The sequence below is a fragment of the Lissotriton helveticus genome (assembly GCF_964261635.1).
Source record: "Lissotriton helveticus chromosome 1_1 unlocalized genomic scaffold, aLisHel1.1 SUPER_1_unloc_56, whole genome shotgun sequence".
NCBI classification, from domain to species: domain Eukaryota; kingdom Metazoa; phylum Chordata; class Amphibia; order Caudata; family Salamandridae; genus Lissotriton; species Lissotriton helveticus.
In genome coordinates, this window is record NW_027611699.1 from 1,008,547 (window position 1) to 1,035,984 (window position 27,438).

Sequence of the window (27,438 nt, forward strand, 5' to 3'; positions counted from 1 at the left end):
TTTAAATTCTTTTTTATTAGTTTCAATCGTAGTTATGCTTACATTTGTAATCAGTATTTCAGCAAGCACTTGACACAGGAGTACATTAGCATGGTGAAGAAAAATCACTTTTACACATTATCTGTTGCTCAATCTCTATATGGCCTCATTTCAAGTTCCAACAATGAAGGGATACAGATAGTCCATCGATAGATGGCTCAGTGAGGTAATAGTTTATTTATTTATTTATTTTTGACATTTATAAAGCGCGAACAAATGCCCTTGGGCTCTCGGCGCTAGTTCAGGATCTTAAAGAGTCTGCTCAGCTCTGGAGTCAGACTGCTGCAAGGTTACGTTTCATTTCCTGCTCGCGGCCCCGCCCCAGTGACTCTCACTCTCAGGGGGCGGGGTCTCATCCGTGGGTGCTGCTGGCAGCTGGAGCACCGTTGGGGGGCCCCGGGATAGGATGTGCCTCGTCACCTCCTGAGGAAGTGAAGTACAGTGGTAGCAGGCCACGAGAAGCGGCGGGGACTCAGGAGTGGAGGGGTCCTGTGAGAAGCACTGAGAGGTCTGTCCAGAGGAGGAGAGAAGCTGAGGCCTGTCCAGAGGAGGGGAGGCCTGTCCAGAGAAGCTGAGGCCTGTCCAGAGGAGGAGAGGCCTGTCCAGGGCTGCAGAGGAGGTGAGGCCTGTCCAGGGGTGCAGAGGAGGAGAGGCCTGTCCAGGGGTGCAGAGGAGGTGAGGCCTGTCCACGGGTCCAGAGAAGGTGAGGCCTGTCCAGAGGAGGGGCAGAGGAGGAGAGGCCTGTCCAGGAGTGCAGAGGAGGAGAGGCCTGTCCAGGGGTGCAGAGGAGGAGAGGCCTGTCCAGGGGTGCAGAGGAGGAGAGGCCTGTAAAGAGGAGGGGCAGAGGAGGAGAGGCCTGTCCAGGGGTGCAGAGGAGGAGAGGCCTGTCCAGGGGGCAGAGGAGGAGAGGCCTGTCCAGGGGTGCAGAGGAGGTGAGGCCTGTCCATGGGGCAGAGGAGGTGAGGCCTGTCCATGGGGCAGAGGAGGAGAGGCCTGTCCAGGGGTGCAGAGGAGGAGAGGCCTGTCCAGGGGTGCAGAGGAGGTGAGGCCTGTCCACGGGTGCAGAGGAGGAGAGGCCTGTCCAGAGGAGGGGCAGAGGAGGAGAGGCCTGTCCAGGGGTGCAGAGGAGGAGAGGCCTGTCCAGGGGTGCAGAGGAGGTGAGGCCTGTCCATGGGGCAGAGGAGGTGAGGCCTATCCAGGGGTGCAGAGGAGGAGAGGCCTGTCCAGGGGTGCAGAGGAGGAGAGGCCTGTCCAGAGGAGGAGCAAAGGAGGAGAGGCCTGTCCAGGGGTGCAGAGGAGGAGAGGCCTGTCCATGGGTGCAGAGGAGGTGAGGCATGTCCAGGGGAGCAGAGGATGAGAGGCCTGTCCAGGAGTGCAGAGGAGGCGAGGCCTGTCCAGAAGTGCAGAGGAGGAGAGGTTTGTCCAGAGGAGGAGAGGCCTGTCCAGAGGAGGAGAAGCCTGTCCAGAGGAGGTGAGGCCTGTCCAGGGCGGCAGAGGAGGTGAGGCCTGTCCATGGGGCAGAGGAGGAGTGGCCTGTCCAGAGGAGGAGCAAAGGAGGAGAGTCCTGTCCAGAGGTGCAGAGGAGGAGAGGCCTGTCCATGGGTGCAGAGGAGGTGAGGCATGTCCAGGAGTGCAGAGGTGGCGAGGCCTGTCCAGAAGTGCAGAGGAGGAGAGGCTTGTCCAGAGGAGGAGAGGCCTGTCCAGAGGAGGAGAAGCCTGTCCAGAGGAGGTGAGGCCTGTCCAGGGCGGCAGAGGAGGTGAGGCCTGTCCAGAGGAGGGGCAGAGGAGGAGAGGCCTGTCCAGAGGAAGGGCAGAGGAGGAGAGGCCTGTCCAGGGGTGCAGAGGAGGAGAGGACTGTCCAGGGGACAGAGGAGGAGAGGCCAGTCCAGGGGTGCAGAGGAGGTAAGGCCTGTCCAGGGGAGCAGAGGATTAGAGGCCTATCAAAGAGGTGCAGAGGAGGAGAGGCCTGTCCAGGGGCGCAGAGGAGGAGTGGCCTGTCCAGAGATGCAGAGGAGGAGAGGCCTGTCCAGAGAGAGGAGGAGAAGCCTGTCCAGAGGTGCATAGGAGGTGAGGCCTGTCCAGAGGAGGTGAGGGCTGTCCAGGGGAGGGACTGAGGAGGTGAGGCCTGTCCAGAGGAGGAGAGGCCTGTCCAGAGGAGGAGAAGCCTGTCCAGAGGTGCATAGGAGGTGAGGCCTGTCCAAAGGAGGTGAGGCCTGTCCAGGGGAGGGACAGAGGAGGTGAGGCCTGTCCAGAGGAGGAGAGACCTGTCCCAAGGTGCTGAGGAGGTGAGGCATGTTCAGGGGTGCAGAGGAGGAGAGTACTGTCCAGGGGTGCAGAGGAGGTGAGGCCTGTCCAAGGGAGCAGAGGCCTGTCCAGGGGAGGGACAGAGGAGGTGAGGCCTGTCCAGAGGAGGAGAGACCTGTCCCAAGGTGCTGAGGAGGTGAGGCATGTTCAGGGGTGCAGAGGAGGAGAGGACTGTCCAGGGGTCCAGAGGAGGAGAGGCCTGTCCAAGGGTGCAGAGGAGGAGAGGCCTATCCAGGGGTGCAGAGGAGGTGAGGCCTGTTCAGGGATCAGAGGAGGAGAGGCCTGTCTTGGGGTCCAGAGGTGGAGAGGCCTGTCCAGGGGTGCAGAAGAGGAGAGGCCTGTCCAGGGTTGCAGATGAGGTGAGGCCTGTCCAGGGGTGCAGAGGAGGAGAGGCCTGTCCAGGGGTGCATAGGAGGTGAGGTCTGTCCAGGGGTCCAGAGGAGGAGAGGCCTGTCCAGGGGTGAATAGGAAGAGAGGCCTGTCCAGGGGTACAGAGACGGTGAGGCCTGTCTGTCCAGGGGGATGCAGAGGAGGCAAGGCCTGTCCAGGGGTGCAGAGGAGGAGAGGCCTGTCCAGGGGTCAGAGGAGGTCAGACCTGTCCAGGGGGGCAGAGGAGGAGAGGCCTGTCCAGGGGTGCAGATGAGGAGAGGCATGTTCAGGGGTGCAGAGGAGGAGAGGCCTATCCAGGGGTGCAGAGGAGGTGAGGCTTGTTCAGGGGTGCAGAGGAGAGGCAAGTCCAGGGTCAGAGGAGGAGAGGCCTGTCCAGGGGTCCAGAGGAGGAGAGGCCTGTCCAGGGGTGCAGAGGAGGAGAGGCCTGTTCAGGGGTGCAGAGGAGGAGAGGCCTATCCAGGGGTGCAGAGGAGGTGAGGCTTGTTCAGGGGTGCGGAGGAGGAGAGGCAAGTCCAGGGTCAGAGGAGAAGAGGCCTGTCCAGGGGTCCAGAGGAGGAGAGGCCTGTCCAGGGTCAGAGGAGGAGAGGCCTGTCCGGGGGTGCAGAGGAGGTGAGGCATGTCCAGGGGTCAGAGGAGGAGATACCTGTCCAGAAGTGCAGAGGAGAAGAGGCCTGTCCAGGGGTGCAGAGGAGGCGAGGCCTGTCCAGGGGTGAATAGGAAGAGAGGCTTGTCCAGGGGTGCAGAGGAGGTGAGGACTGTCCAGGGGTGCAGAGGAGTAGAGGCATGTCCAGTGGTGCAGAGGAGGGGAAGCCTGTCCTGGGGTGCAGAGGAGGTGAGGCCTGTCCAGGGGGACGCAGAGGAGGCGAGGCCTGTCCAGGGGCGCAGAGGAGGAGAGGCCTGTCCAGGGGTCAGAGGAGGTCAGGCCTGTCCAGGGGTGCAGAGGAGGTGATGCCTGTCCAGGGGTGCAGAGGAGGAGAAGCATGTCCATGGTTGTAGAGGAGGTGAGGCCTGTCCAGGGGTGCAGAGGAGGTGAGGCCTGCCCGTGGGTGCAGAGGAGGAGAGGCCTGGCCAGGGGTGCAGAGGAGGAGAGGCCTGTCCAGGGGTGCAGAGGATGTGAGGCCTGTCCAGGGGTGCAGAGGAGGTGAGGCCTGTCCAGGGGTGCAGAGGAGGTGAGGCCTGTCCAGAGGTGCAGAGGAAGTGAGGCCTGTCCAGGGGTGCAGAGGTGGGGAGGCCTGTCCAGGGGTCAGAGGAGGCAAGTGATGTCCGGCGGTGCAGAGGAGGTGAGGCCTATCCAGGGCTGCAGAGGAGGTGAGGCCTGTCCAGGGGTACAGAGGAGGTGAGGCCTGTCCAGGGGTGTAGAGGAGGAGAGGCCTGTCCCGGGGTGCAGAAGAGGTGAGGCCTGTCCAGGGGGGCAGAGCAGGAGAGGCCAGTCCTGGGGTCAGAGGAGGAGAGGGCTGACCAGGGGTGCAGAGGAGGTGAGGCCTGTCCTGGGATGTGGAGGAGGTGAGGCCTGTCGAGGGGTGCAGAGGAGGTGAGGCCTGTCCTGGGTTGCAGAGGAGCTGAGGCCTGTCCAGGGATGTAGAGGAGGAGAGGCCTGTCCAGGGATGCAGAGGAGGAGAGGCCGGTCCAGGGGTTCAGAGGAGGTGAGGCCTGTCCAGGGGTGCAGAGGAGTTGAGGCCTGTCCAGGGGTGCATAGGAGTTGAGGCCTGTCCAGGGGTGCAGAGGAGGAGAGACCTGTCCAGGGGTGCAGAAGAGTCGAGGCCTGTCCAGGGGTGCAGAATAGGTAAGGCCTGTCCAGGGGGGGTGCAGTGGAGGTGAGGCCTGTCCAGGGGTGTAGAGGAGGTGAGGCCTGTCCAGGGGTGCAGAATAGGTGAGGCCTGTCCAGGGCTGCTGAGGAGGAGAGGCCTGTCCAGGGGTGCAGAGGAGGTGGGGCTTGTCCTTTACTGTGTGGTGCACTTTATATGGGGCCTGTTCAGAGTGGGTGCAGAGGCGAGGATGCCGTTTCCAGAGGGGGTGGGGCAGAGGAGATATGGCATGTCCGGCAAGGGGTTAGGAGGTGCAGCAGATGTGATGGCTGTCCAGGGTGTTGCAGAGGTGCAAAGGCCTGTCCAGGGGGTGCAGAGATGGTGAGACCTGCCAAGGGAGGTGTAGACAAGGCTTGTCCAGGGGAATGCATGGAAAGTTAGGTCTATCCTGTCCTGTGGGGGCAGAGTAGGTGAGGCCTGTCAAGGGGGGTGTAGAGGAGTGGAGGCCTCTCTATGGGGTGCAGATAGGTGAGGCCTGTCCACGGGGTGTATCCTGTTCTGCTGGGGGCTGGGAATTAGAGGCTTGTCCTGTGCACGGGGTGCAGAGGATGTAGAACCTGTCCTGGGGGTGCAGAGGATATGGGGCCTTACCAGGGAATGCAAAGCAGGTGAGGCATGTCCACGGGGGTGCAGGAGATGCAGAACCTGTCCAGGGGGTGCAGAGAAGGCATGTCCAGAGGGAAGAGGAGATGAGGCCTGTCCAGTTGGTGCAGAGGAGAGGCTTCTCCGGGGGTTGCAGAGGAGGTGAGACCTGTCAAGGGAATGCAGAGGAGGTGAGGCCTGTCCAGGGGTGCAGAGGAGGTGAGGCATGTCCAGGGGGCTGCAGAGGAGGCAAGGCCTCTCCAGGGGGCTGCAGAGGAGGCAAGGCTTCTCCAGGGGGCTGCAGAGGAGGTGAGGCCTGTCCAGGGAATGCAGAGGAGGTGAGGCCTGTCCAGGGGTGCAGAGGAGGTGAGGCCTCTCCAGGGGGCTGCAGAGGAGGTGAGGCCTGTCCAGGGAATGCAGAGGAGGAGAGGCCTGTCCAGGGGTGCAGAGGAGGAGAGGCCTCTCCAGGGGGCTGCAGAGGAGGTGAGGCCTGTCCAGGGGTGCAGAGGAGGAGAGGCCTCTCCAGGGGGCTGCAGAGGAGGTGAGGCCTGTCCAGGGCTGCAGAGGAGGCGAGGCCTCTCCAGGGGGCTGCAGAGGAGGTGAGGCCTGTTTAGGGGATGCAGGAGAGGCAGAACCTGTCCAGGGGGTGTAGAGAAGGTAAGACCTGTCCAGGGGCTGCAGATGAGGTGAGGCCTGTCCAGTGGTGCTGAGGAGGAGGTAAGGCCTGTTTTGTCCATGGGGGTGCAGCCGAGGAGAGACCTGTGTGGGTGGTACAGAGAAGGTGAGACCTGTGGAGAGGGGGGAGAGGCAGAGGAGGTAAGACCTGCCCCTTGCAGAGGAGGTGAGTCCTGTCCTGTTGGGGGAAAGAGGTTAGAGGAGGTGAAGCTTGTCCAGGGGGAGGCACTAAGAAGGTGAGGCCTGTCCAGTAGGAGCAGAGGCGGTGAGGCCTGTCAAGCGGGGGGGTGGGGGCTACAGAGGAGGTGAAGCCTTGAGGGATAAAAATCGATTTGTGTGTAATCTCCATATGTTTTAGTTGTTAGCACAATGTCGTGTCAACATGCAACGCCCACAACAATGGTAAATGCAACGCCCACTTGTATTGTGATGACACCCACTCCTATTGGGACGGCACAGCTCCATCCGACGGAAATTACACGCCCCACATCGTGTCAACAGCCAACTCCTACACCAATGGTAAATGCAACGCCCCCTCGTAGTCCCAGCAGGCCGCGCCCATCGCTCTATGCACATGCCCATGCACATGCACACGCCCAAATGGTAAATGCAACTCCCCCTCGTTTCGGGGCGGCAGTTCCAGCATGCCGCTCCCATCGCTCTATGCACACGCCCATGCACACGCCCACGGCTTTCCAGCAGAATGCCCACGCCCACAACGGACTACTTTTACCCTAACATTCTTTCTTTGGCCCACTGTTGCGGTAAATGCCACCCCCCTCTCACTTAGCACGGGGACACGCCGAGATGGCGTAACCATGCGCTTTAAAAAAAGAAAAAAAATGTATATGGTGGCCAGCTGTATAGCCTATGTCCATCTGCTGCAACTGTCCTTTCCATCCAACGCTGTATTGAGTGTTGTGATTGGTGCTGTGGTTCCTGAGACTACCCGCCTCAAAGGTTTGAGCTCTCTCTTTATTATATTAGTATAGATAGTATAGATTCCCGTATATCATGTCTTATAGTACGTTAGTAGTTGGACTAGCCCCTACTCGTGTTATATGGTATCCTTCGTCACACATTGAGAACTGCACCAATGCCATCTTGCATTTTACATGAACTAGACCAGGGCAGTGGTCACGTGTTGTTTGTCAAGTAGCCGAGCAGGCTCCAAATAGTTGAGTTACACAAGACAGCTGAATTCATGATGTTCTCTCCTCGCTCTGAGGCCCAAGGCCGTATCTGGCCTTCAAGGAGATGAACACATTCTCGGAGGCGCCGGGACGGTACTCCCATGCACCGGGACAAAAGGGAGTCACCACTCCTGACCTTCCCCAGTAATAGCAAAAGCAGACTTCTGAACAAGCTTTGTGTATATATGGTCCTTCCTCAAATTACTGTGCCAACTGGTAGTTTTCCTTGTACGGTGACCTCATGTACTGTAACAAAGGTATATATGATGTGTATTAAGTGTGATGAGGCAGTCTTCTCGGCACGCCTGCTGGATGCAGAGGCTCCTCTATAGAGTATTTTGAATAATAAACAATTGCCTTTTCTTTACTGCCAACTGACTGAATATTTGGTAAGATATCTATTGCGGGCCATTGGTAAGTATGGCTCATTAGATTAATGAATTTGTAGTACAACAGTTGGCGACTCCGCCCGGACTCCGCATTTAGAGTCGTCCTCCAGTAATACGGGGTGAAATAAGGACATTTGAAGGGGTACTCTGGTCGAGGGGGTGGACTAACTAACGATTCTGGCTGAACTCCGCTCTCGCGATCAGGGAGCCCCAGCTGCTAGTGACCCCTCGCCGGAGTCCTACTGGTGTAACCCAGGAACTGACCCGTGTTGGTCTTCAAGAGTGGGCAGTGGAGAACTCGCAATCATACCTGAGTGCACCAGGTGAGTGTATTAGTGTTGGACCCGGCCTCGTGGCGTGGTCCTCCCTGACCCGTAGTGATCCCTCCTGACCCGTGCAACTCCCCATGGCCCGGATCCCCCGACCATTCCCTCCATGACCCACATCCCCGACACTGGGCTTCCCCGTCCTCGCCCTCCATCTTCCTGGTATCTGAGGCTGATGCCCATGTCCCTGCACCTAAGATGGCCTCCCCGGCCCCAGCCCGACCCCGGCCCTAGGCGCGCCATACTCGGCTGGGGGGTAGCGCGCTCCCCGTGAGCGAGAGAGGGAGGAGTAGTTCGATCACACCTTCCACCTCCCCTCGAGAGATGAGTTTCGATCGCCCTTCCGGCCTCCCTGCGGGCTGGCTCCAGGCCTGCTGCGTGTCTGGGATCCCTCCAGACCCAACTTGAAAGGATGAAAGGAGCCTCCGAGGCAGAACCCACAACAACCAGCTCCAGGTGCTAAGACCTCCGCCTGCGAGGACTCCGGACATCAAAGGGGAGCAGTTCTATATTAAGGGGTGCTCTGGGATGATCAAGTTAGTTGTATCCTGGAACTACGAGAGCCCTGCTGACGTCGTCGCGGCTCCTACCAAGCATAATAGGACTTCTGCTCGAAACCATCTGAGCCCTGCTGACGTTGTCGCGGCTCCTACCCGGCAGAGAAGGACTTCTGCCCACATCCATCTGAGCCCTGCTGACTTTGTCGCGGCTCCTACCCGGCAGAGAAGGACTTCTGCCCAAATCCATCTGAGTCCTGCAGAGTGGTTGCGGCTCCTACCCGGCAGAGAAGGACTTCTGCCCGAATCCATATGAGCCCTGCTGACATCGTCGCGGCTCCTACCCGGCAGAGAAGGCCTTCTGCCCGGAACCATCTGAGCCCTGCAGACGTGGTAGCGGCTCCCTTGCAACCTTGAGAACTCCTGAGCCCTGCTGATTCGATCGCTGCTCCGAAAGACCGTAAGAACTACCTCATCCTTACCCGAGCCCTGCTGATTTGATCGCGGCTCAGAGACTATCCTGGTCCGGCTGGACTCAAGATCTACCCGTATCCCCCAGCTCGAGGATTGAGAGCAGTGCGCCGGATACGCACCCGCATTGACTTTGAACTCTAAGACTGTCCCGCTACCCTAACCCCTACCGAGACTCTGTGAGCCCTTGCTCCACTTGTACATAAGACTATGCGGATCATAAAGGTCCATTTGCTTGAAGAGATAAAGAATACGTTCTCTTGAAATCTACAGTGTGGTGTCCCTTTGTCGAGTGGTGCTAGCTCAGCGTGTGCGATCCTAGATTGGAGATCCTCTCCCTGAGGGGTCTCCGGCCAGTGCTCGGCAGTGTTCCTGGGAGAGGTGGGTCACAGGGTGGTCAGGTGCATATTCTGACCTCCCCTGGGATCGCCCCTTCTAACAATTAGTTTGTTGTGTTTGGATTATGCTGTTGAGCGGCATTTTGGAAACAGTTAGCTGATTTAGGTTTTGGTGGTTGGTGTACCACGGAGAGTTTCGGAGGTCTGACGGGGTGGCACTGAGGCTGCACGTACCGATGCTCCATGGACTTGTTTGGTGAATAATAGAGGTTTTGATCAGACACCTTGGTGTGGCACGTTTGGTGCACACCCAGCCGGACTGCTCTCGGAAAAGTCTGTGGTTGTACCTGGGTAACTTCTGGACACCATACAACACATTTTATGTAGGGTCAGAGGCAAAAGTTTAAAGACCACCTGGAAATATAGCCCCACATTAACTATACACACAACAACAATAAACCAGAGTCTAGACACAAATGGAACCACGTATATTTTAACTAGCCAAAGCTAACCCAATAATATCCTGAAAAAATATTCAATACATTTTTTGGATTCCCATCACTCACCGTTCCAGTTGACATGCTTCATCTTCTGGGTCTTTTTTGTAAGGGCTACAACTCCACCCTATTGATGGAGGAGCCCAAAGATGTTTTATAAATCTATACTAGATAGTTTAATCACACAGATGTGAGCAGATGTATTAGAGAGTGTATGGGAAAAAGTGCAGTGCAATCGTGAAAGTGAGGTTAAAATTGAAGCATGGCGAGACCACAACTTTATTCTTGTCTGCCACGGTCCAATATTAAAAACGGTGCAAAAGAACAGTTTCAAAAGATAGCTGTCTCTAAATATTCAAATGGTCAACATGTTTCAGCACATCTAGGCAATACTGTAGCTTGTGCTTTCATCAGGACCTATCCAATTATTTATGCTACTGCAAAAGTGAAGAAATAATTAAATCATTAAATTGTGCCTATGTATAAGCTCCACATTGGAAACAATACAACCATGTCCCCTGATTTTCACAGTTTACAATTCTCGTATCTCTTGAAGAATCTAAAAAGAAATACAGAAAGGAGTGCATGTCAAGAAAATGTAAGCCTTGGGTGTAAATCACACGTGTTCCATACTAATGACCATTGTGGCATCACATTTTACCAGCCGGTTATCCCTTGTTTAGGGCACTCAACCTTCTATTCTTACCTCAAGTATACGGAGGAAATACCTCGCCCCACCTGACAACAGCTCAGGGTAAAGGAGGCACCACTCTAAAAAGGAAAAAACAGAGCAACCCAATGTTTGATTTGCCCTGCTGAGCCTTACATCTTTTACGTATTGTTCAAATTGCAGCACACCAATATAGACTCCTATACATTATCATAAACCAACCCTTCCTGTTATCATGGGCCGGTCCCATAATACTGGTTTTAATGGCGCTCGATGTTATTTACACCTAACTTAGACTCAAACATAATGCAGACTGAATGGTATTATGGTGTGGGTGGTATCGCTCTCACCATAAACTATCCCTCCGTGTCTGCGCAATGTCTCTCCATTAGCAGAGTGCAAATCTACAAAACCCACTGGGTACATTCATAATTGATGTTGCTATCCAAATCTTATTGTGCAGTCCGATTGTACAGATAAACGCAATAGTCATGGCCCTAATAGAGTTTAGGAAAAAGACGTACTTGAAGATCATTATCTATTCCCCTCAATCCTCCTAAGTCATGCAGTGTGACTAGCATAAGGGGCGACAATATCTATTTTCCGGCGCTCGAGAGACCCCTCAACTAACGTTCAGCCTACGATAATCACTCATCACACTTGGTCTTACCTGTCCGTCGGTACCTCTGACGGTCGTCCAAGCCGTCGGGAAGCTACCGACTACAGGAACTGTCAATGTTTATACTAGCAGGCTCCTTACTTCCTGCTCTGTGTTGCTAGCCCGTGATCACGCGAGAGCGTGATTATGTCATTGCACGTCGCCTCAAGCCTCATGGGAACTGTAGTTCCCTCGAGTGAGAGTGTGACGTTGCCAGTCATTGAGTCTTCAACGATTACATAAGATTCATCGATATGCCCTCACCAGCATGGATACTGACGACATGTTACCTTAAGAATACGAGCGCGGAGAAATATTAAAGCACTCCAAAGTTATAATCATTAAGAAAAGTAAATGATATATGCAAATAACATATGTAAATCATAGTATGTTGTTTCATACGCTAGACTCTACCTTACAAATGGTAATACATAAGTTATCAGGTGTAATCTTATTTTTGGCCAAAGCATAACACAAGCAAAGACTGCAAAAACAGCTTATGTGTAATTAATGGTAATGCTCGCTCTCTAGTAAATCAATATCTAAAGGTAAGAGATCTAGACCTATCTAGCACACCATTATGATCTGTGAAGAAGAAATAAGTCTAGATACCAAGAAGTGAGTTGAGAGTTGTGTGCCTTCAGTCGAAGTGGCGGTGGCCATTCGGCAGTCAGAAGGACTTGAGTTAAATTCTGACCTCACAGTGATGGTACCCCACGCTGTGGACACGCTTTTGAATATAACTAAGACACAGCACCTTACTAGTACACGTCTTACTGGATATGAATTTACTTTATTTGCTCCCCATATCACTATCAAAAGGTGTGCCACTCTGAATCCAGCCACGTTACTACCCCTCCCTTCGATTGAACCAAATAATGACATACATGATTGTATATTTCGGACTGAAGAAGAAACGAAGGGACGGGTGAACCTCACAGACATGCCCCTATCTGACCCCCATGGGGAGTTGTATGTGGATGGCTCTTGTTTTAAGTTACCAGATGGCACGACAACAGCTGCGTACGCAATTACTACGCTGCGCACTGTAGTTTAAACATCTTGAGTACCCTATCATTCTGCGCAGGCAGCTGAGTTAATAGCCCTGTTACGAGCATGTGAGATAAGTGAAGGACTAGAAGTAAATATCTATACAGATAGCCAGTACGCCTTTGGCGTGCCTCATAGTTTTGGCAAATTGTGGGTAGAAAGGGCCAGCAAATACAACATGGCCCTTTGATCTTAAGGTTGTTAATGGCTTTGACTCTGCCTCGAAAGGTAGCAGTTATGAAATGTAGTGTGCACAAGGCCATAGTGGATACTGTGGGAGAAGGGAATGCTTTCGCAGAACAAACAGCAAAAGACCCTGTTAGATCTAAAATGTCTCCAATGTATGTAAATTTCGCCAGATGGGTTAAGGAGTCTAAAATGTTCGATAACACTATGGAAAATGTTCGAGAGATACAGAAGGAAGCTACCCCTGCTGAACTGACCCGCTTGGAGAACAAAACAGGGAGGTTGGATGATAATGGAAGGGAGAAGGGTTTCCTCTCCCGGGTCAGCAGGGGTAGAGACTGCAAGAGCAGCGGATGCTGACAACACTTCCTTTCTCCCCTTGAGTGTTCTGCTTGCTGCAGAGGAGGAAGGACCCCTGTCAGGTGGTTCATCTTCAGACTCTCTCAGACCCCAGATCTGCCCCCCAGCCCCCAGCCCCTGGAGGAGGAGAGATCCTGGACATGTCTGCACAGGTCTCTGTTCAGGTAGGAGATTGTCAGCACCTTCTGCGGTGTTTTTAGAAATAGACTCAATAATCCTGGAGGGAATCTCTGCAGGAGCCGGGCTGAGCTGGGCTCTTCTATCCGGGGGCCCCTGGGGCTGAGCTGGGCTCTTCTATCCGAGGGCCCCTGGGGCGGAGATGGGCTCTTCTATCTGGGGGCCCATGGGGCTGAGCTGGGCTCTTCTATTTGTGGGCCCCTGGGGCGGAGATGGGCTCTTCTATCCAGGGCGTCTGGGACTGAGCAGGGCTCTTCTATCCGGGTAGCCTGCGACTGAGCTGAGGTCTTCTATCCAGTGCCCCTTGGGAAGAGCTGGGCTATTCTATCCGGGGGCCCTGGGGGACTTTCTTACTGGCCCTGGGGGTGTTTGTGGGCATCATTGGTGTTAAAGAGGGTGTAGTAGAGTAGGGTCTGCTTCCTATGGTCACCCCCACTTTTTGCTGTGATTTACTGTTTTTTAGACTTCAGTGTGGCTGTGGCCCTGCTAATCAGACATAACTCTCTCTCTAAATTGATACCATGTACTTTAGGTACGGATCTATGATGTTACAACGCGTTATTTTACAACGCGTTCCGTTACAACGCAGATTTTACAACGCGGGATCCATTACAACGGATGTCATTACAATGCATGGCATTACATCGCAGGTGCTATTACAACGCATGGCATTACATCGTAAATATAGGTAAGTTGACTTTTTTTAAAAAATGTTATTTAGTTTATTGTAATTAAATATTTTTAAATAATTTAATTAAAAGACATTTAACAATTGTCATTAATTTATTTTAATAAAATAATATCTATTTAATAAATGTAAATATAATAAAAATTGTAATTAATTTAATTTAATTAAAAAATGTAATTAATGTAAAATAATTAATTTAATTTATTAAATATATTTCATTTAATTTAAAAATGGTAAATATAATTTAATTATCCCTAAAGCCAAACCCTGCCCTAAAACCTAAAAACACCCCTGTACCCCAAAACCCAAACCCTGCCCTGAAACCTAAAAACACCCCTGTACCCCAAAACCCAAACCCTGCCCTGAAACCTAAAAACACCCCTGTACCCCAAAACCCAAACCCTACCCTGAAACCTAAAAACACCCCTGTACCCCAAAACCCAAACCCTGCCCTGAAACCTAAAAACACCCCTGTACCCCAAAACCCAAACCCTGCCCTGAAACCTAAAAACACCCCTGTACCCCAAAACCCAAACCCTGCCCTGAAACCTAAAAACACCCCTGTACCCCAAAACCCAAACCCTACCTTGAAACCTAAAAACACCCTGTACCCCCAAACACCTATACATATACTCCTATACTCATATTTATTTAAAAAATTACTTAAAATAATAAATATTAATTTATAATACTTAAAATAATAAATATTAATTTATAATATTTAAAAACATAAATAAATATTTTTATTTATTTTTATTTATAATTAATATTAATTAAATCATTTATATAATATTAAATAAAATTAAAATAAATTATATACTTACCAATACTTACGATGTAATGGTATGCGTTGTAATAGTATCTGCGATGTAATGCCATGCGTTGTAATGCCATGCGTTGTAATGGATCCTGCGTTGTAATAGCTGCGTTGTAACAGCATTACGACGTAAAAGTTGCGTTGTAAGTGATACACACCTTTAGGTACATACCAGATTGGGTATTGGGTCACCTTTGTGAGCCCCTGTATAGTGTACCATGGGTACCCAGGGCATAGGTGCATCCAAGGCCTACCAGGGGCTGCAACATGTATTATGCCACCCCTGGCTGGCCATCCAAACTGACATCACAGGCTGATCACTCAGTTTGGGTATGGTGGTGTAATCACCCCTTACTTTGATATGGTATTCTTATATCTAACCTTATATAAAGACACATATGCACCTATAAGTCACTCCTATGGTAGGCCTCGACAATCCTGGAGGCAGAGTGCTTGGTTTTATGTGAGAGGGTGCTCTGGCATGAACTGAGCCCCTCCGCAGATTTCAGAACCATATCCTTATAGCTGTTCTATGATAAAGCCATACCATATACTCTTAAGTGTATTATAATCCTTGCGGTTAAATGCTAACTTTGGTTTGGCTTTATCAAAACATGTCGTGTAAGGTGTCAAACGCTTTGGAATACTACCCCCCACCAATTCTGCCGGCGGGGTAGCATTCCACCCTTCTAGAGGGAAAATACATGTATGTTACTGCTTCACCCGGTTAAAGTTAAACAGAGCCTCAGCATCACAAAATGGATGCTGCTGCCACAGACACGAGTCTGACCTCCTGCAGCTGGATGAAACTCCAGCAAGGGAGGCCTGGACAATAGGTTTCCTGTCGAAAGAGGTGCTGGCACCTCTCCAGACAGCCTGTAGTGTATTGGGGCAGGGTGGGTTGAATGGAAAGATGCTTTTCCAGACACAGCCTGGGGCAAACAAGGGGCTCCATGCATAGCCTGGTTCAAACCAGTTACTGGGGCACTCCAGCCCCAGCTCTGGTGCGAAACGGGACAAAGAGAAAGGGATGTAACCCCCCCTTCTCAGGTCCACCCATAGGAGAGACCTAGCAGGTAATCCAGCCCCTCAGTTTAGTATAAAGATAGGAGCTGGCAGGGAATGCCCAGACGTGGGTCCCTTGCTCACTCTACCACTGGATTCAAGATAACCTGGCTGATGAGGATTATGAATCCGAAACTGGTCCCAGGATGCTTCTTTCCCGTCCAGGGAAGACATGGCTTGGCAGTTCGGGCTGGACTGTTCCCATGAGGCACAGGGTCAGACTGATTTGCATATGGCCATGTCTGAACTCGGGTGGTGGAGTGAGCTAAAGAATGGTGATGGATTAAACCGAGAACAGTTGACTGGGGGTGAGTGTTTGATTTGCTCAAACGCACCGTTCATCATCCCCTTTGGTATCGTTTTCAGTATGTGAAAGCAGTGATGACGTTGGTCTGGGCAGACATGTCCAGGCTTTTGTTAATAATGATCCCTAGGTCACTGATGTGCAAGCCTGGGGTGGGAGTAGGCCCTACGGTGGCTGGCCATCAGGTGAGTCCTGCAGACGGTAAACGTGTTACTTGTGTTGTGGGTTTTATTCAGAGAGGGACAGTATTAGTTGCATGTCGTCGGTGTAGAAGAGGATGGTGATGTAGTTGGTATGGATGAAGTTGGCCTGTAGGGTTATGTAAGTTTTGAAGAGGGTCCGGCTGAGAGATGAAACTTGAGGTGCTCCGCAAATGAGATTTCTGGTTTCCAAGGACTATGACATCAGGTTGACTGTCTGAGTTCTTTTATCAGGAAGGGGCTGACCTATCATAGGCATGACCTTGAATCCTGATCTCATGAAGGTGTCCATGAGGATGAGGTGTGATACCATGTGAAACACCGCCAAGAGGTCCAGTAGGATTAAGGCCCCGCTCTCGGCTCTGTCTATGATCATGTGCATAGCATAGGTGGGTGCTTGAGTGCTGTTTCCCTGCTGTGGTTGAGACTTGGTGGCCATCATAGGCAGATTGTTTGCTTTGGAAACAGCTTTATAAATCTGTATTTTTAAACGCTGATTCACCTCTGCATTAAACCGCATAACGTGCGGCATATGCTTTAGAAAAAGGCAGGTTGGCATATTTTTTAGCACATTGTTTTTAATGTAGCTTACTTAAAATCACGAACAAACGCCTTTGTGCACCTTGCCTCCCCCGCACTGGGATCCTGTAGCCCTTTGCTTTCTGGTCCGCTACAGCTTATGCTGGTTGAGCGGAGAAAGCCTCTGACATCACTTCCGGCCAAAGTGCGGTTAGCACTCCAGTGGTTGCGGCATACATGGCCATAAAAGCTGATGACGGAACAGACGCGCAGCGGACGCGCCGCTGGCATGCTAAAGGCAAGCCCATCTACGCCTGTCCACTCCTGGTCGTCGCCAGCAGCCAGGAACACTGGAACTTTTGAGGTAAACAATCAGATCAGGTGATCGCCTGCTGAGAGCACAGACCAAGGCTAGCACACCACTACAGCTTTTCTACACCAACCAGTATCCACACACCCTAGAAGGTTCGGTGGCCTGTTATAATTGTCAGTTCCAAAGTGATCAGGAAACTGGGATTCCACCGGGAAAATTACCCAGACCCTCTCCAACCAGATATGTCCTAAATAGTCTTCTTTGTAATGTTAGGTCACTGGCCAAGTACTCGACTGAGATATGGGATGTGATTTCCTCCCAGTCATCGGATATTTGCTTCTTAACAGAGACATGACTAAACCCCTCCAATCATCCAACCATCGCACTAGCTATCCCTGATAACTATAAACTAATCCATCTCGATAGAGGGGAAAAAAACGAGCGGAGACATTGTCATAGTTTTTACAAACACAATTAATGTGGCATGGGTCTCAACCACCTGCACTGACTCAATTGAGTTAGGTATTTTTGAGATAAGAGTGTCCGCAATGGAAATATGGAATGGAGCATTGATTTACCACCCTGGGGCCCCGGGCCAGAAACCAATTTCAGTCACCTATTGATAGAACAGATAGCCATGCATGTTCTAGCTTCAAACACAATTTTCCTACAAGTGACTTTTCATTTCCATGGGGAAGAACATACCAACACGGAAGTTAGGAAACTTCTAATATACCTAGAAACATAAGGACTCTCCCAAAGAGTCAATGGCCTGATGCATAGAGCTGGTCACACACTAGATCTAATTTTTTCCAACATAGAACAGCTGGACTGCAAGACACCTCTCCCCCTTACACGGACTGTACGTTTTCTAATTACGTTTGAGGTTCAGCCTCCTCACTCCCCTACAGACAGCAGACCGCGACGCGATGTTCATAGACCTTGGCACAATCTTAGTCCTGAAGCCATTAGCGATGCTTTTCAGCTCAAGTCACCAAATGACAACCCTGAGGTCTCTGAATTGCTGAATTCCTTCAACTCTACCCTTACAGAGGCACTGGACGATACAGTTCCCTTTAAAAATCATGGTCTCACACATCACTGACCATCAGCCCTGTGGTTCACGCCAGAACTAAAGCTAGACAAAACTAAATGCAAGATCATAGAGAGATTCTGGCGTATTAGGAAAGAGCCTCAAGACAAGGATCAGTACAAACAAGTGCTGTCTCGATATCATCAGAATAGCAAATCTTCTAGGCGAAGCTTTTTCACTAATCAAATAGAACAAGCCGACAACTCCCCCAAAGTCCTTTTTAGGTCTCGCCTGAGACAGCACATGCTGTCTCTTTGAGACATTTAGTAAGTGGCTCTTAAAAGTGCCACCTGAGGCTTTTGGTGGCCTAAAGCTTGCGTGCATGTGAGCGTGCACGCGCGCAGCCGCCATCTGCCTCTGTTATGGCTCATTAAGCCTCCTCCACCCCCTTGCTGTCTGCTCTCACTACCCCCTCCCATCTCCCCCTCCTATCTTCCTCTCCCTTCCCCCCCTCCCTTCTCCCCCTCCATCCTCGTTAGCTTGTTATTCTTAACTTCGGAAGCATCTGATGTGAATTCTTAAGGGAGCAATTAACTTCCGACTAAGCCAATGCCGCCTCAGACAGTAGACATTTTCTGGTGCTTGTTCCTGTTTTCATTGGTTCCATGGACCCAGCTCATGTTACTGTTTGCTTATGTTGCACGCTTTATGGCCACCTTATCTTTTAGTATTGTATGCTCCGGCCAGACTTCGGTGTCAGAGCACGCTTTAACCCTCTACACCGCAACACAAAGTCATCGAGAGCGAGCAACAAATGACACCAACACACTGTCCCTTGTGGGGACATAGACTGTGAGAGTAGCACTGCAACTTGAGTTTCACCTACTACCTCTCGTTTTTAAAGTGGAATTGCCAGCTGATGTCCAAATATTTAAGAAGCCCCCAAAGCTTTCGTAATTGTAGCCTTTGTTTGAAAATCCTGGGCAGGACGGGTTTGAGCGGCGTCCTCTGGCCAATGAATGTGTAACCAGCTCGACCCTTTACCCCTCCCTTGTGAGAAGTTCCAAGGTATCGATTGCTGTAGCAGGCAGTTGCTGTTTTGCCATGAGTTTAATCCCTTGTAGTGTAACTTCGCTTGTGAAACAGTAATATTTCACAGACTGCCTTCCGAGTGCGTGAGCTTGAATGGAGCCCCCGCCACCCTTCTGGTTTTGAAAGAAATACTCAGAGGCAACACTCAATGTTTTGCACATTGACCCTTTAATAATGCAACGTTTGAGCAACTTCAGAATTATGCTGATCTGTAGGGATACCGTAACCAAAACTGGGTCTGGGCTCACGGGCAATAAGGACAAGCCTCACTTATAACAACAACCAAAACGAGCACCAATATTGCCAACCTAATTGCTACTTTGGTCTGTGTTGACCACTAACCTACTGAGTTCAAACAGTAAGTCTTGGAACAAATTTTTAGTCCTGAATGAATCAATTTTTTAATATCATATTTTTTGACACAACATATTAAAAAAAATTCACATGATTAGAAACATTGCTTAAATTCACTCCACAATTAATCACAAAAATCATTCCTACATTCAAAACAATCAATCATCCATGCACACTAAACAACACTACATATCAAATTACATCAGTTACAATAATACACTTATTTACAACCAAAGATTTTTCAACACAGCATTCTAGATATATTCAATTTTTTCAGCAGTTTTTGTTAAAAACACCACTCCTAATGCTGCAAAAACGGTCTACACGTTTCGAATCCCCTTTACTCAAGGGAATTCTCTTCAGGACCACATAGCTCAAGATGCTCGGACTCTTTTATGAAGTGGGCTAATCGCCGCTTTCACCCTGCGTTTGTCTCGTGGGCAGTGGAGTGTATAATATGTAAATTACGTAGAAGGCGTTCCAACAATTAATGTAGCCAGCAAGGCTTGAAAACTCCCGCGTCAGTCAAGCACTTGCGATCTCCATTGTGTCCTGTTTGCGAAAGGCCTTTCGTAACTCAGCCTTCTCTAGTAACAGCCTCCCCTCTCCATCCTTACCTAATCCCGTCTAAAGCCTCCCAGGCGCCAGGGTGGAAGCTGCCACTGCCAACAGTGCTTGAATCTGGATTTATGCTCCCTAAATAGAGCCTTTCGGCACTACCACTGCCCGGGCCCCCTTCTAGGGGAACGGAGTGGCCTCACGAGGGCTAGCTCGGCGTCCTGAAGTGTGCAGCCCAGCTTTTTAGGGTGGGGAAAGAGAGAGGGCGAGCGGGAACTCTGCAGTGATTAATTTGAACCGGTGCTTTCAGGTGCTCAGCCCCGGCACTTAATTGGATTCCGGTGCTCAGCATGGCACCTAATTGTCAACACCATACTTAGAACAGTCTACCACATGGTGGCACTGCTCATCTAATCTAATACCTGCCTCCCCAGCCATTCCTTTAGCTTTGGGGGCCTGGAATAATCAGAACTGTTGCATTCACATGCGAGAGAGATGGTTAGTAGTTGTTTTGGCAGTGATGACAAGGGCAATGGGTGGTGCAAGCTGCAGTGGCTTCCTGGTCAGAGCCCTGGCACTTGATATTTTACAAATGAAGCACTGGAACTCTGCCAGTTTGGCTCTGTGCTTTGAAAATGTGGCTTGTTGTTCACCCAGCAGCGGATGCATAGCTTTGAATTCATCTCTGCGCCAGACAATGGAGCTGTCAAACGCGCTTCATTCCAGTCCACCGTGCCACCCCCCCACCGCCGTGCCACCCCCCTCCGTCGTGCCACCCCCACCGCATTCCACCCCCACTGCATGCCACCTCCCACCTTTCCGCCTCGAGCCCCATTTTGGCATCTTTTATCTCCTGTGATCTGGTTGTGCGGTGGCGCCTCGGTGTCAGGGCGGGTTCCCAGTAGGGCTAAGCGGAATTTGCGTAATCGCGTTACGCAAATCTCCACAAAATGGTAAAAAATCTCCGCGAACACGCAGAAATTCCGTGAACACGCGGAATTGCTTGTTCGTGATGCTTTTTTACTGTTCGTAATCGCTATTGGCATGCTCGGGGAAATATCTCGCGAACACGCATTTGAGAACGCGAACAAGCATACCATTTCACTAAGTTGCGGAAAGCGGAATTTTGGGCAATTTTGCGTTCTCCGCGGAACGTGAAATTACCTAAATTCCACGAGCGGAAAGGAATTTACCGCCCAGGCCTAGTTCCCAGCCCGTCACTCAGGTGTTTCCGCTGGGCTGACTACCGTTTGCCTCACCTCTAGCTCATCCCACGGTGTCTGCGCAGAGAAAGTTGAGAATATCTCAAGCTGCCGAAGGCCTGGTGTCCAGAGCACGCCTGCTGTGCTTTATGCTCCATCATTGGGACCGTGACTGCTTTTGGAGGCGTATCCTGGCGCTAAAACAGCGGCTGCAAAGAGGTGCCTTCAGTGAGCTCAGACCCCGCACTCCGCACTCTTTCTCTCCCCTTAGAGCAGGTGCCAGACCCCTTTCCTTCTCTCCCCTTAGAGCAGGTGCCAGACCCCTTTCCTTCTCTCCCCTTAGAGCAGGCGCCAGACCCCGCTCAGTTTGCACCAGACCCTGCTCAGTTTGCACCAGAAGGCGAATAAACTTCAGATTGTACATCGTTCGCACCATAAAAGAAAAAATGAATGATATTTCATATCTGTAATGGAGGGCTTTTGGGCGAATACAGAGATGCCCTTAAATGACGTCAAATGTAGATGCGAGGAATCATCTCGCGACCTCCGGAAAAAAGAACCCATTTTGATTCATTTTTGCAAAATCTGAGTTTTGACAAGTTTTTTTTTATTATCATTTATTTATGGAATTTGTACACATACATACAATACAGACGGGAATCGTTCTGTAGGTTACCAGCCTGAAAGAACACAATGTAAGTAGTTCATGCAAAACACCTTGGCTGGTTTCCCCTATGTTGGTAGGATAAGGATAGAGAGAGGAGAAGAGGAGAGTATGAATAAGTGTAGAAGAAGCAAATCAGACATTACCCAGCAGACATGATGGAGGTGGATATAGACCATTGGTACACAGTTCATTCAGTCTTTACAGTTTCGTTCACTGTGTCGGTTTTTCCCTCACCCCTGTAAGTATCAATTATAAGCGAGGGGGTTAACGGGAGGGTACAAACTACCACTCAAATAATAATGTATTTTTTTGGCATCAGAATCTTTGGGGTTCTAAGCTTAGGTGCTTGAGTCAACACTACTGTCAGTCGCTACGTGCAAGTGTTCTCCCATTTTGTGGCTGAATTTGCCTGATTGCAACAAGAGAGCCACTTACCGCTAGTGTTGGGAGCCATGTTTATTGTCGCTATGTTCATCTTGCTCATGGGTCATTTTATAGATTCATTTATTAATTCCTTTGTTTTGTATAGTGCTGCTGGCCCCAGTGCAGATGTATCTAAGCGCTTCGAAATATCTCTGCTGCCTTTATCTTTGAGGCACCTTTGGTTTAAGCCAGTTTTCACATAAGGTTCCTTGGCTGTATGGTGTCAGTCAGTCCACACACCCCAGAGTGCAACATGCCTTTATATCTGTACCCTGAGTCCACACGGGATTGTGATGGCTACCACGCTGGTGGTGAGGAACATAGAGAGGGTTCCTCTAAAGATTGCAGAATTAGGTTCCTGTTCAAGCATTTTCCTAATTATTTAATATTTTTTTAGGTAGTGATACTTTTAACTGACACAACTTAAAAATTGTTTTACTTTATTGTCCCTGTAAATCGCTGAAGTTGTATCTTTATTTCTGTAAAGCTGTATCTTGCAAAAAACTCAAATAGGGCCATAGAAAGAGCCTTGTCTCACCCCTTCAGAAGTGCCCTGAAGTCTGCAGGAGTCCCGCATGATGTGTACGTGGCGGTCGGTGCAGAGGTGGCAGAGTTTCAAAGGTGTTGTGTGACTGAAAGATATGTTTGGTATTGGTCTCTTTCAGCTTACAGCTTTGCACAAGCGAGTGGGTTCCTCATAGTGCCGGTAAAGACATTAGGTGCACGTGCACGGTGGCCACTTGAAGGCCTTCCCACCAGAGGACATTGTCTGCAGCCTCCTTGTGCGTTGTCCTGGTTATGCACCTTTACTTCCCACCAGAGGGCTTTGCCTGCAGCCACCTTGTGCATTGTACTGCGTTATGCACCTTTACTTCCCACCAGAGGGCATTGCCTGCAGGCCTCCTTGTGCATTGTCCTGGTTATGCACCTTTACTTCCCACCAGACGGCATTGTCTGCAGCCTCCTTGTGCATTGTCCTGGTTATGCACCTTTACTTCCCACCAGAGGGCTTTGCCTGCAGCTACCTTGTGCATTGTACTGCGTTATGCACCTTTACTTCCCATCAGAGGGCATTGCCTGCAGGCCTCCTTGTGCATTGTCCTGGTTATGCACCTTTACTTCCCACCAGAGGGCTTTGCCTGCAGCCACCTTGTGCATTGGCCTGCGTTATGCACCTTTACTTCCCACCAGAGGGCATTGCCTGAAGCCTCCTTGTGCATTGTCCTGGTAATGCACCTTTACTTCCCACCAGAGGGCTTTGCCTGCAGCTACCTTGTGCATTGTACTGCGTTATGCACCTTTACTTCCCACCAGAGGGCATTGCCTGCAGCCTCCTTGTGCATTGTCCTGCGTTATGCACCTTTACTTCCCAACAGAGGGCATTGCCTGCAGCCTCCTTGTGCATTGTCCTGGTTATGCACCTTTACTTCCCACCAGAGGGCATTGCCTGTAGCCTCCTTGTGCATTGTCCTGCATTATGCACCTTTACTTCCCACCAGAGTGCATTGTCTGCAGACTCCTTGTGCATCATCCTGGTTATGCACCTTTACTACCCACCAGAGGGCATTGCCTGCAGCCTCCCTGTGCATTGTCCTGGTTATGCACATTTACTTCCCACCAGAGGGCATTGCCTGCAGCTTCTTTTTGCATTGTCCTGGTTATGCACCTTTACTTCCCACCAGAGGGCTTTGCCTGCAGCCTCCTTGTGCATTGTCCTGGTTATGCACCTTTACTTCCCACCAGAGGGCTTTGCCGGCAGCCTCCTTGTGCATTGTCCTGCATTATGCACCTTTACTTCCCACCAGAGTGCATTGTCTGCAGACTCCTTGTGCATCATCCTGGTTATGCACCTTTACTACCCACCAGAGGGCATTGCCTGCAGCCTCCCTGTGCATTGTCCTGGTTATGCACATTTACTTCCCACCAGAGGGCATTGCCTGCAGCTTCTTTTTGCATTGTCCTGGTTATGCACCTTTACTTCCCACCAGAGGGCTTTGCCTGCAGCCTCCCTGTGCATTGTCCTGGTTATGCACATTTACTTCCCACCAGAGGGCATTGCCTGCAGCTTCTTTTTGCATTGTCCTGGTTATGCACCTTTACTTCCCACCAGAGGGCTTTGCCTGCAGCCTCCTTGTGCATTGTCCTGGTTATGCACCTTTACTTCCCACCAGAGGGCTTTGCCGGCAGCCTCCTTGTGCATTGTCCTGGTTATGCACCTTTACTTCCCACCAGAGGGCATTGCCTGCAGCCTCCTTGTGCATTCTCCTGCGTTATGCACCTTTACTTCCCACCAGAGGGCATTGCCTGCAGCCACCTTGTGCATTGTCCTGCGTTATGCACGTTTACTTCCCAACAGAGGGCATTGCCTGCAGCCTCCTCGTGCATTGTCCTGGTTATGCACCTTTACTTCCCAGTAGAGGGCATTGCCTGCAGGCCTCCTTGTGCATTGTCCTGCATTATGCACCTTTACTTCCCACCAGAGGGCATTGCCTGTAGCCTCCTTGTGCATTGTCCTGCATTATGCACCTTTACTTCCCAACAGAGGGCTTTGCCTGCAGCCTCCTTGTGCATTGTCCTGGTTATGCACCTTTACTTCCCACCAGAGGGCTTTGCCTGCAGCCACTTTGTGCATTGTCCTGGTTATGCACCTTTACTTCCCACCAGAGAGCATTGCCTGCAGCCTCCTTGTGCATTGTCCTGGTTATGCACCTTTACTTCCCACCAGAGGGCATTGCCTGCAACCACCTTGTGCATTGTCCTGGTTATGCACCTTTACTTCCCACCAGAGGGCATTGCCTGCAGCCTCCTTGTGCATTCTCCTGCGTTATGCACCTTTACTTCCCACCAGAGGGCATTGCCTGCAGCCACCTTGTGCATTGTCCTGCGTTATGCACGTTTACTTCCCAACAGAGGGCATTGCCTGCAGCCTCCTCGTGCATTGTCCTGGTTATGCACCTTTACTTCCCAGTAGAGGGCATTGCCTGCAGGCCTCCTTGTGCATTGTCCTGCATTATGCACCTTTACTTCCCACCAGAGGGCATTGCCTGTAGCCTCCTTGTGCATTGTCCTGCATTATGCACCTTTACTTCCCACCAGAGTGCATTGTCTGCAGACTCCTTGTGCATCATCCTGGTTATGCACCTTTACTACCCACCAGAGGGCATTGCCTGCAGCCTCCCTGTGCATTGTCCTGGTTATGCACATTTACTTCCCACCAGAGGGCATTGCCTGCAGCTTCTTTTTGCATTGTCCTGGTTATGCACCTTTACTTCCCACCAGAGGGCTTTGCCTGCAGCCTCCTTGTGCATTGTCCTGGTTATGCACCTTTACTTCCCACCAGAGGGCTTTGCCGGCAGCCTCCTTGTGCATTGTCCTGCATTATGCACCTTTACTTCCCACCAGAGTGCATTGTCTGCAGACTCCTTGTGCATCATCCTGGTTATGCACCTTTACTACCCACCAGAGGGCATTGCCTGCAGCCTCCCTGTGCATTGTCCTGGTTATGCACATTTACTTCCCACCAGAGGGCATTGCCTGCAGCTTCTTTTTGCATTGTCCTGGTTATGCACCTTTACTTCCCACCAGAGGGCTTTGCCTGCAGCCTCCCTGTGCATTGTCCTGGTTATGCACATTTACTTCCCACCAGAGGGCATTGCCTGCAGCTTCTTTTTGCATTGTCCTGGTTATGCACCTTTACTTCCCACCAGAGGGCTTTGCCTGCAGCCTCCTTGTGCATTGTCCTGGTTATGCACCTTTACTTCCCACCAGAGGGCTTTGCCGGCAGCCTCCTTGTGCATTGTCCTGGTTATGCACCTTTACTTCCCACCAGAGGGCATTGCCTGTAGCCTCCTTGTGCATTGTCCTGCATTATGCACCTTTACTTCCCACCAGAGTGCATTGTCTGCAGAATCCTTGTGCATCATCCTGGTTATGCACCTTTACTACCCACCAGAGGGCATTGCCTGCAGCCTCCCTGTGCATTGTCCTGGTTATGCACATTTACTTCCCACCAGAGGGCATTGCCTGCAGCCTCCTTGTGCATTGTCCTGGTTATGCACCTTTACTTCCCACCAGGGGGCATTGCCTGCAGCCTCCTTGTGCATTGTCCTGCTATGCACCTTTACTTCCCAACAGAGGGCATTGCCTGCAGCCTCCTTGTGCATTGTCCTGGTTATGCACCTTTACTTCCCACCAGAGGGCATTGCCTGCAGCCTCCTTGTGCATTCTCCTGCGTTATGCACCTTTACTTCCCACCAGAGGGCATTGCCTGCAGCCACCTTGTGCATTGTCCTGCGTTATGCACGTTTACTTCCCAACAGAGGGCATTGCCTGCAGCCTCCTCGTGCATTGTCCTGGTTATGCACCTTTACTTCCCAGTAGAGGGCATTGCCTGCAGGCCTCCTTGTGCATTGTCCTGCATTATGCACCTTTACTTCCCACCAGAGGGCATTGCCTGCAGCCTCCTTGTGCATTGTCCTGCATTATGCACCTTTACTTCCCAACAGAGGGCATTGCCTGCAGCCACCTTGTGCATTGTCCTGGTTATGTACCTTTACTTCCCAACAGAGGGCATTGCCTGCAGCTTCCTTGTGCATTGTCCTGGTTATGCACATTTACTTCCCAGCAGAGGGCATTGCCTGCAGCGTCCTTGTGCATTGTCCTGGTTATGCCCCTTTACTGCCCAAAAGAGGGGATTGCCTGCAGGCCTCCTTGTGCATTGTCCTGCGTTATGCACCTTTACTTCCCATCAGAGGGCATTGCCTGCAGGCGTCCTTGTGCATTGTCCTGGTTATGCACCCTTACTTCCCACCAGAGGGCATTGCCTGCAGGCGTCCTTGTGCATTGTCCTGGTTATGCACCTTTACTTCACACCAGAGGGCATTGCCTGCAGGTCTCCTTGTGCATTGTCCTGGTTATGCACCTTTACTTCCCACCAGAGGGCTTTGCCTGCAGCCTCCTTGTGCATTGTCCTGGTTATGCACCTTTACTTCCCACCAGAGGGCTTTGCCTGCAGCCACTTTGTGCATTGTCCTGGTTATGCACCTTTACTTCCCACCAGAGAGCATTGCCTGCAGCCTCCTTGTGCATTGTCCTGGTTATGCACCTTTACTTCCCACCAGAGGGCATTGCCTGCAACCACCTTGTGCATTGTCCTGGTTATGCACCTTTACTTCCCACCAGAGGGCATTGCCTGCAACCACCTTGTGCATTGTCCTGGTTATGCACCTTTACTTCCCACCAGAGGGCATTGCCTACAGCCTCCTTGTGCATTGTCCTGGTTATGCACCTTTACTTCCCACCAGAGGGCTTTGCCTGCAGCCACCTTGTGCATTGTCCTGGTTATGCACCTTTACCTCCCACCAGAGGGCATTGCCTGCAGGCCTCCTTGTACATTGTTCTGCTTTATGCACCTTTATTTCCCAACAGATGGCATTGCCTGCAGGTCACCTTGTGCATTGTCCGGGTTATGCACCTTTACTTCCCACCAGAGGGCATTGCCTGCAGGCCTCCTTGTGCATTGTCCGGGTTATGCACCTTTACTTCCCACCAGAGGGCATTGCCTGCAGGCCTCCTTGTGCATTGTCCTGCGTTATGC

At 51.2% G+C, this 27,438-nt stretch overlaps 1 protein-coding gene across 1 annotated transcript in view; it reads left to right on the forward strand.

Annotated features, from left to right (window-relative positions):
• The first annotated feature begins 523 nt into the window (after positions 1-523).
• The window catches only part of LOC144806247 (lysozyme g-like), a 311,011-nt gene continuing 284,096 nt past the window's right edge, over positions 524-27,438 (forward strand). Inside the window, exon 1 of the mRNA XM_078672649.1 lies at positions 524-658. The gene's annotated coding sequence lies outside the window, so the exon portion shown is untranslated. The remainder of the gene's footprint in view (positions 659-27,438) is intronic.